Below are 10,566 nucleotides of genomic sequence, written 5' to 3' on the forward strand. Positions count from 1 at the left end.
CTAAGAAAGGAGGTGGGAGAGAGCAAGGCAGAGATTGGATTAAGGGATTGTGAAACTCTTGAGGGTGGTCAGGTATTAGAAGGAGAGGTCTAAAGGGGGTATTTCAAAGGTATGTTAACCTAGATGCATAGACACAGTGGACAGGAGTTACTTAAGGCAAAGATAAACCTTTTATTAAAGAAGTATTTTCCTGGGGTGTGACTACCCACCACAACCTGCCCAATCAGGAATTTATGATCAGATCACCCTGTGAGGTTACTTTCCATAGAACATCTTTTTTTGTGTATAGGTGGAAGAAGTCAAGAGAGCTAGAGTTACTATGAAAAGTTCTCAGAAGAGGAACTAGAAAAGGAATTTGTCAGAAATGGCTTGAAGAGAGAACGGATGTACAGTGATCTCAGATCAAATAGAGGAGGGAAAGAATGGGAGGCGTTATTGGTGGGGTGAGGAGATGGGGAAAGCTAACATGGAAACTTTCCTGGGTGTTGGAATGTTCTGCTCCTTAATTTGGGAGGTGATTACATGGGTGTGTGTATGTGTGTGTGTATGCACATATATATGTAGTAATTGGTGTGTGTACTTTTCTGTACATTTGTTACACCTCAATAAAAAATTCTTTTGAAAAATGCCAGGTCTCTGAGCCTGGCAAAAGGGTGCATTTTTCAGTTGAAGGAAAGAAAAAACTTCACAAATAATAGCTACAATTTACAGAGCCTCTTCATGTAATCAGGCATTTTACACAATCTCCAATACTGATCTCAACTTGAAAGGCCTGATCTTCAAATGAGGAAGCCTTCTGAGAGGGTAATTAATCCAGGGACAAAGCTGAGAAGTGGTGGAGCAGGGATCTGAACCTGTTTGTTTGTTCATTCCTCATGAAGATTTCTGTTGTGCCAAATATTTGCCAGGCCCTGCAGTGAGCAAGCCAAAGTCCTTGCCCTCAAGGTTTAAGGTGGGAGACAAGCAGCAAACATGTGAACCAATATATCAACATGACAGCTAAGATTGTGATAAATCAATAAAGGGAATGACTAGAAAATGATAGAATGGAAAGGGGTGTGCCTTCAGACTCAGTAGCCAAGGAAGGCCTCTCTTAGGAGGTAACAGTCAAACAGGGCACTGAAGGATGAGAAGGAGCCAGGGGAATAGCATCATAAGCAGTTGAGACAGCACATGAAAAGCCATGCAGTGGAAAAGGAGTACAGGCCACTGTGGTTATAGCTCAGAGAAGGAGGGGGAGGAGATGAAGCTGGTGAGGTAGAAAGAGGACAGAGGATGGAGTCATATCCAATCTGACTACCACACCCATGGGCTTTCCATACCATTCTGCCTCTGGTGAGTTTAATTTTAGTCACAGATGAGTTTGAAGTGTAGGCCTAGCCTGGGCTGGGTGCTGGAGAAACAGCCACGCAAACAGTTACCCCACCAGGTGCTCCAAATGTGTTCTAATAGTGAACTGTCCGAATTCTGTGGGAGGGCACCCAGAGGAGGGAGGAATGACCAGTTCTGCCAGGGAGGGTCAGAGAGGTCTCCAAAGAAGCAATATTTAAGCTGAATCGTAAAGGAGGAGTCAGAATTTTCCAGACTGAGAAGGGAGGGAGGGCACAGCAAGTGGGAACAATATGGGCAAAGACTTAGGAGGTGTGACTTAGCATATGTTTAGGAAAGAGCAAGCAATTCTCAGAGTTGGATATTGCCTCCCTAGGGCAGGGAACACAGGAGTGGTTAAGGAGAGGTCTGGAGGGGCAAAAGAAGTCTGACCCAGGGTCAATCTCCCTCAAGTCATAATGGGGCAAGCCTTAATGGGTGTGGGGGTGAGGGGCCAGCTACTGGTGTGTCAACCACAATACCTGCTGTGATGTCATATACAGGAAAGCCTAGTGCAATCATCTTGGAAAACAGTTAAAAATTAAGACCCAGGCTCTCATAAATTATTTGGGGCGTATAAACTGGAATAATCTCTATGAAAGTCAATTTGGCAATATCAAAATTATAAACATACATACCTTTTGCCCCCAAAATTCTCCTTCTGGGAATTTCCTGCAGGTACACTTGTAAACATGTGAAATGATATATGTTCAAACTTATTCCTTGCTGCATTGCTTGTAATTTAAACAAAGGAATATTATGCAACTATAAAAAAAGAATGAAGAACTCTGTACATACTGATACGGAAAGATCTCCAAGAAATACTGTTGATTGAAAGAAAAAAAAAGAACCAAGGGACAAAACAGTGTGAACAGTATGCTACTTTTGTGAAAGGGAAAGAAAACATTGGCTTTAAAGGCTTAAATTAAGTCTGAAGGACACACAAAATGCTAGTGATGATCACAGAGAGGTTGGGAACTCGGTAGATGGAGCACAGGAATGGAAAAATAGTTTTCACTGCTTAACTTTTAATTTTAGTATTTTTGTTTTCTTTTTAATTTTTATTTTTTGTTTTCTATATCTTATTTTTAGTTTATTCTTTTCTTAAAAAGAATTGTTGTAGCCACCAGCCCCCGAAAGATACACAGACCACCAGAATTCAGTGAGTGAGTTATAGGAAACGCTCTTTATTCAGCCAGCTGGGTCTGCCAGGGGTACGCAGACCCCAAATTAAGCAGCCCCGAAATGTAGAGGTACAGGGGTTTTAAGCCCAAAAGCCCATTCTTCATTCTGTCTAAACACAAAGGTCTATCCTTCTCCTATTCATTATCTGTCAACTCACAGGTCAGATACGTAAGTGGGGGTACAAAGCAGAAAACTTATTGTTAGAAAGTTATATTCCTATGGGTGACAGCCTATGTTCCCATGGACATAGCCATGTTCCCATGGACACAGCCAAGCAGTAATTTTCCTACAAGTAATACATTTCTAGCAGTCATTTTTCAGCCATTACAGAATAAACTCAAAAGTTAAAAACAAAAACAAACAGACCTGGAAGTCAAATGAAATGGTCCACACGGGAAATGAAGACTTCGAATGGGGGAATAAGAAGTGAAGCAGGGTTAGGGGGCTGTCTCTCAGTCCTATCATCTTCTCCATTGTTCACACTCCCCCACCCACAAACTCAGTGTGACCCTCACCAGGACACTACCCACCAGAGACTCCAAGAAGCAGGCCTCAGACAATACCCTCTGACCACCTGGGTCCCTGGATGCCTGGCCAGCCTCTCCGCACTTCCTTATACTACACCCCTTTCCACTCTAGTTCCTCAGCCGCAAAGCCAGGAAATAGAGTGCCCTGACTGGGCAGCGCCGCTTTCAGCAATGGGGTCCGGCTGCCTCTTGAGCATGACCAATACATAGCCTCTGCCACAACCTCCATGGCTCACCCCCCGCCCCCAGGCTTTCTCCCAAGCCTAGACCATACCTTCATCCTGAAGACCACCTCCAACAGGAGGAGCCTGAGCTGCTTTTCACTGTACTCTTTCCACCATATTCCTACTTCAGCAGCTGCTGAGAAGAATACGCGAATTTTCTCTTTGATAAACCCAACCCTTCCTTTTTCCTTTGCACAGAGGAGTAGGCATGGGCTCTGAAGTCAGACAAATAGGAGATCAAATGCCAGTCGGGCCCTCACCATTGTGATTCTTGGCCTCTCTCTCAGGTAATGTACTAGTAGAAGCACTTGCCTTTAGGGGTTACTGGAAGGAAATGAAATGGGAAAGGCCCTGACACCCATAGGTGCTCAGGAAATGCTGCTGGTCGTCCCCTCCCTCTCCACCATCCCCCCCTGACTTACTGCTTTCTTCTCTAAAGAAACAAGTCTGCCAGGTCTTGAAGAAGAAAAACACCAGCACATTCAAATGTCCCTTTCCTTCTTCCATTTACCACCCTAATCTAATTCTTTTTTCCTTTTTTAGGGTCAAATGTATTTTTAAAAAATGGTGTAGACTCAGGCTTGATTTTCTCATCCATCCCTCCACTGAGTTTGCCTTCCACAGCCACCTCAAGAATGCCTCTTCTCACAGGAATGTCCCTCCAGGAGGGTTTCCCAGGCCCAGGCCTCACTACCCTTTATGATACTTGGTAAAGGACATCCCTTTGCCATTGAAATTCTGCCTCTGAGGTTCTCTCCTAGTGCACTGGCCTGACTCCTCCTGTCCCAGGAACAGCACCTGTTCTCTTCTCAGGTCCTCGGAACCCAGCGCACCTGGCAAAGCAGCGCGTGCTATTCCCTCTGCTGGAAATGCTCGTCCCAACTGTCAATCTCAGCTCAAGGACCACGTCTCCATGGAGCCTCCTCTGGCAGCTGCAACCTCCAATGTTTGTTCTTTCTCTGAATTTTCATGTGTTTCCCGCTTCAGCCCATACCTCATTACGTGCCATTTCGCAGCCTCTCATTGCTTCACCTGGCAGAAAAGGAACATGTTTTGGAATCAGACATTGAATTTCAATTTCCTTTTCTTATGAGCTGTGTGACTCTGGGCCAGACCAACAAGCTAATACACCTGTCTGAGAGGTTTTCTTATCTGTGAAATGGGGATAATAATGCACACTTTACAAGGCCTAGGTGAGGCTGAGATCCTGCCTGCTCCCCTTCCTTTCTGGCACTTCCCTCTACCAGCAACCTGCGCCACTTCTGCCCAGCCTCCCTGTCTCTAACCCCACCCAGCGACCTTTGCCATCCTCCAGCCCTAGGAGGGACCCAAACAGCCAACAGGCACACATGGGCCCCTATTGGGGTGTGCACTCACTCACCTGCAAGGATCTGTGTGCCTTAGGGAGCCCAACGTTAAATAGCAAATACAAAAAACACCATGGCAGGTCAAGAGAAAAGATAAAGTTCTAGATTTTAGTACCTTTAATTGGCACTTTTTCCTGTTTTCTTAACAAAGGGCCCTGCATTTTCACTTTGCACTAGGCTCCAGAAATTATGTAGATGACCCACCCTAGAGAGAGGCTAGAAGGATTATGTGGCCCTGGAAGGGTCTTAGAGTTTGCCAGTTCTCCCCAAACAATGTTATAGAGGTACACTGATGAGGATAAAAGGAGAAACCACCTCTTTTACAATTTTAACCGGGAGTCTTGTCACCAGACACCACTGTCTGTGGCAGACTATTGTTCCAGTTGCCTATTGTTATATAAGAAACCACTGTGAATTCCGGGGTATAAAACATGAACTTACTTTATAATGTTCACAGATTCTATGGGTTAGGAGTGCAGACAGGGCTCTAGGGATGGCTTGCCCCACTATGTCTGCGGCCTCAGGAGAAAGGACTCTGATGGCTGGGAGCTGGACTACCTGGGACTAGAGGGTCCACTTTCCAAGGTGGTTTCTTTACTCCTATGACTAGCACCTCTTTTGAGACAGCTGGAAGGTTGTGTGTGTGTCTGTGTGTGAGGGACAATTATCTGACTATATGACACCACTTCCACCCAGACTTTCCAGCATGGCAGCCTCAGGGTAGTCAGAATTCCTACAAGGTGGCTCAGAGCAGCAGCAGACAATGCAGAAGCTGTAGGTATTTTATGACCTAGTCATGCAGAGTCACTTATAGTGTATTCTCCTGGTTGAAGCAGTCTTAAGCCCATCCAGATTCAGGGGCAGGGAATACAGGCTCCATCTCTTGCTGGAGGACTGGTAGAGTTACAGAAACTCATGTGGGGTGGGACATATTGTTGCAGCCATCTTTGGAAAGTGCTATCAGCCACAACTACGAATTGTTTTAAAATAAATCCTGTAATTATCTTGCAAAGAGCATCATTAATTTGTGTTACATTTATAACAGGGGATTATGATTTAAAAGAATTAATTTATTGAACATAAGCATTTAAAATATATCATCATCATTTTTAATATCTGCTTGCCATTCTACATTTTAAAAAATATTCCAGGAGCTTTCAAATGGAAGCGGCTACAGTTTCTCTCAATCTCTGGAATGAGGACCTGATGATTTATTTTTGTAATGTTTTACCACCATGCCCCCCAACATGTAGAACTGAGCATACAGTTGGTGCTTATTATACACTTACTTCACTATTAACTAAGAAGAGAAATTGTGGCTCCAACATTGAGGAAAATTCTAAAGCAATAAGACTTATTGGATGACTAAAACTTTAATTTTAGGTTATTTCATTGCCATCGCTATCCAGAGTCTAAAATGGGTACAGTTTCCTTCTTTGACTTGAGCTGGATGATTCCAAAAGGAGAATAATCAGATAATCAGGGCTGAAGTTGTACTTGTGTTGCTTTGTTTTGCATAAATCGTATGGACAATCATCTCAGTTCTCTAATTTATTCTCTATTATCTACAATTCAGTTTATTTCAATGAACGTTTACTGAACATGTATTGCGTACCTGGCCAGGCACTGAGCTAGCCACTGGAGATGTGGAGATGCCCAGCACACTTCCTGCCCTAAGGGGACTCACTGTGCAGTAGGGATGAGGGATTGTTGTAGACAAATGAAGTACAGACACATGCAAGGAACTCATATATATTAATACACACAGGGCTCAGTGTTACACAGAGCGTGTGACTCAGGCCTGGCCGATCAAAGTGGCACATGCCCCCGATCACTATTATTGGTTCAAGGATGAACACATAACCCAACTGGATGCAATCAAATAAATCTTAGGATTTTAAGGAAGCTTCCAAGTGTCTTCTGAGTTTTCCCATGGACTTGAACCTTGCGAAGAAGGAAGGCTATGCTGCCTCAGCTACATTTACACAATGAGAGCTGAGCCTGGAATCATGCAGGGTCTTGCTGACATTTGTTGATCACTAAAACTAGCCGGACCTGCAACCAGGCAGACCTGGGCTTTTCAGTTCTATGCAGCATTACATTCCTTTTTTTTTTTTTAACCTAAATCCATTGAGTTAATTTTTCTATCACTTATAACAGAGTCCTAATAGATACTCTGGCAATTACCTTGATACTCTCTCTGGCAACACTGATAATCAATTAAGGTTATTCTTTTTCATTTTCTGAAGAGACATCACCTAGAACATGGGGATCACTTGGGGGCTGTGCACACACTTGCAGAGGGAGAGTATCTTTGACCTGGAGTGTTTCGGGCTCCAAAGACAACCATGGGAGAGATCTACTCAGGGCCTTTCAGCCTTCCTTTGCAGCTCTGTGCCCTCAGGTAGTCCACTTCACCCCACCAGCCTCTTAGTCTCTTGTGGATTCAGAGTTTGGTATTGGAGAGGCCAACTTTCTACCTTCACCAGACTTAAGTTCGTTATGTTGTAAGAATTTGGGTGCTCTTATTATGACGATTAACAATATTTACGTCCTTTACAGGCATTGGCCCCACAACTTTCGGTAAGCAAGAATTTAGGAGCTTTGTTTAATAAGTGGAGATAGGATTTTCTGGGGATTCAGCTTCAGTTTGCACCCCTTCAGCTACCTCTCTAGAAGGGAAAGACTTAGAGATGATACAAGATGTCAACCTTAGCTAGAAGCTTCCAACACCAGATTAATAGAAATCAAACCTACCTGTGTAGCTTTTTTCTCAGCTTCAAATATGGTTTTCACTTAGTTCATTCCCTCATTAAGGTTCTGGGCAACTTCGGTTTTATCTTCCTCCTCAGATTCCTTCTAGTAATGTTGGGCTCCTGTTCGCATTTCCTCTATCAGGAAAGACAATATTTTCTGTTAGAGAACATTTCCAGAAGCCAAACACCTTCAAAGTATGTTGGTTAACATAGAAATGAAACTAATATTAACAACAATGGCTAACGGTGATTGAGAGCTAGCTATATATCAGACAAAATGCCATAAGTCATATGGTAGGTAGTAAATTATATGATTGAATCTCATAACACCCCTGTGAGACAGATACCATTGTCAACCATTTTACAGATGAGGGAACTGAGACAAGGAGACACAGCTAACAAGGGTGAGCTCTGGATCTAATTCAAGCCGTTCGACTCTACCTACTTATTTTTTAAAAAGCAACTACTTTATATAATTTTGAAAAGAAAATTTGCAAAAGTACTATAATGTATTTACATATATAGAACCTGCATTTTTAATTATTATAATATATTTGTTCAATAAATAGGCACGCAAACATAGCAAGTAGCTAATTTTAATTAAGAAAACATCAATATACCCAAAATGAAAATCCAAAACAAAGATTAATCTTGGCTGAAAGTCCTCAAGCTGAAGGCCGAAGTGAAATGTGTCACATATTTTCAGCACAATTCTTACTCATTCTGTATTTATACTTCCTGAGGTTTACTTACAGCAATAAATAGATTCACAAAAGCTCAGAGCTTAGACTCTTCAGTGCAACACACCTCCCCATTCCCACCTCTTGAATTGGCAGATGGGTGAGCTGGCCTGAAGGAGGGGCCAAGGTACTCTGCCTTGTAACCAGCCATGGGGAGCTGAGAACTCAGTGGCTTTAGAAATGGATCACCTCAGGTCAAAGCCCAGCTCTGTTACTTATAAGCTGTGTGACCTTGGACTGGGCCTAACTTCACAGAGCCTTGGTTTTCTTATCTGTAAATGGAGCAAAGAATACAGACCTCATGAAGTTATTGAGAGAATTAAATGAGATAAGATATGTAAAGAGCTTGGCATCTAGTAGAGATCTAATAAATGTCCCTTTTCTATCTTTTCAAATAGCTTCAGGTTATTTTTCTAGAATAGAGGCCCAGTGGATTTAATGCATCAATTGGAATAAACATTTTTATGGCCCTTGGTCTATATTGCTAACTTGTTTTCCAAAAGTGCGCTACCTCGGTGGCATGTGAGGTGGTCAGTTTCACTACCCCTTTATCAGCACAATATATTATTTTTTGTTGGTTATTAAAAAAATAAAAGTACTTTATCGTTGCTTTAAGTTGTATCTCTCTGACAGATGTGCAGGTGAATATTTTCCCATATATATGTTCCCTGTTTTCTGATTTATCTGTTCATGACCTTTGGCTATTGGGGTCTTGGTATTTTTTTTTATCAACACGTGTGAATTATTTTTATGATAAGCAATTAACGTCTTATAAACTGACTACAAATATTTGTTCTTAGTCTTTTGTTTGCCTTTTTACTTTGAAGCTGTTTCATTGATTTTTAGTGATTTTGTAGTTCTAGTTATTATTGTGATAGTTTTGGATATTTTAAGCCACAGAAATCTTTCATTTGTATTTTAATACTTTTTCCTTGCGATTTATGCTGTAATTCATAAGCTGTCCCTTCCGGAGTTTAGATAATTTTGAGGAACAAATGTTATGGGTTGAACTGTGTCCCCCCAAAAGATTTGTTGAAGTCCCAGAATCTGCTAGTGTGGCCTTATTTGGAAATAGTCTTTGCAGATGTAATTAAGAAGAGATGAGGTTATACCGGAGTAGGGTGGGTACTAGCCCAATGTGATAAGAAAAGAAGACAGAAACACACAGGGAGAATGCTATGTGACAACAGAGTCCAGACTAGAGTGATGGCAATTCAAGCCAAGGAACACTAAAGATTGCTGGCCACCACCAGAAGCTAAGAGAAAGGCAAGGAAGAATTCTTCCTGGAGTCTCAGAGGGATCACAGCCCTATTGACACTTTGATCTCAGACTTCTAGTCTCCAGAACTGTGAGAGAATAAACTGCTGTGTTTTTTTTAGAGCTACCCAGTTTATGTTACTATGTTATGACAGCCCTGGAAACACCGAACTAAAGCCAAATTTTCCTATTAAAATTGGAACCAAGGAGAACTGGACAGAAAGAATTCCATACTGATTTGGAAGTACCAGGCATGTAAAAGAATGGGACCCAAAGTGCTATTTCCCTAGCACATAGAGAGAAGGGGAGAAAGTTTGATATCTAGTTTGCAAATTGCATCAAAATGAAACTCAAATGACTAAAAACTCAAACATAAAAAAAATGAAACTGTAGAAGTACTAGAGGATAGCGTGTGAAAGTCGAAAACATTTGTTTTAGTGTAGAGGAGGCATTTATAAGCATAATACAAATGCCAGAAGCTTTAAAAGGAAGGTTGACAAATTCAACCACATAAAAGTCAACTTTCTGCATGGTAATAAATAGCTTAAGTGAAGTCAAAGGTCAAATGGCATGCTGGGAAAAAATATTTGCAGTTCATTTCAAAGACAAAGGATTGGTTTGTTTTTATTCTTTTATTCTTTTTTTCCCCCTATTTTTATTTAGGATTGGTTTTTCTAATATAAAAAGAGCTCCAAAAATCAATAAGAAAAGACTGAGTTCCCAATAGAAAAATAATCAAAGGATATGAAAAGACAATTCACAGAAAGGAAGATGCGAATAACCGAACATGTAAAAATATAACCATAATAAGAGAAACCACACTGAGGGGCCATTTCTCACCTATCAGATTGGGCAAATTCAAAAAATGTTTGCTAACTACTTCCCAAGTATTTTTGTATATTCTTGACTGAGAAAAGCAGAAGATTAACAGCACAGTCACTGAATGACCTCTTAAGAGCCTTTGCAATCTTAGGACCCTGTGACTATCTAAGTGCCATTGTCGTTATTTTCATCTATTAGCGTATTTGAATGTCAAGCCACCAGTTGTATTAGAAAAAGCAGCTAGAGCAAAAAAGTTAACTTTAATATAATGGCTAACTACCTAGGTTTGGTTCTTGGTTCTGCCACCTGCTATTCTTTT

Source organism: Rousettus aegyptiacus, unplaced genomic scaffold (genome assembly GCF_014176215.1).
Source record: "Rousettus aegyptiacus isolate mRouAeg1 unplaced genomic scaffold, mRouAeg1.p scaffold_m13_p_4, whole genome shotgun sequence".
Classification (NCBI taxonomy): Eukaryota; Metazoa; Chordata; class Mammalia; order Chiroptera; family Pteropodidae; genus Rousettus; species Rousettus aegyptiacus.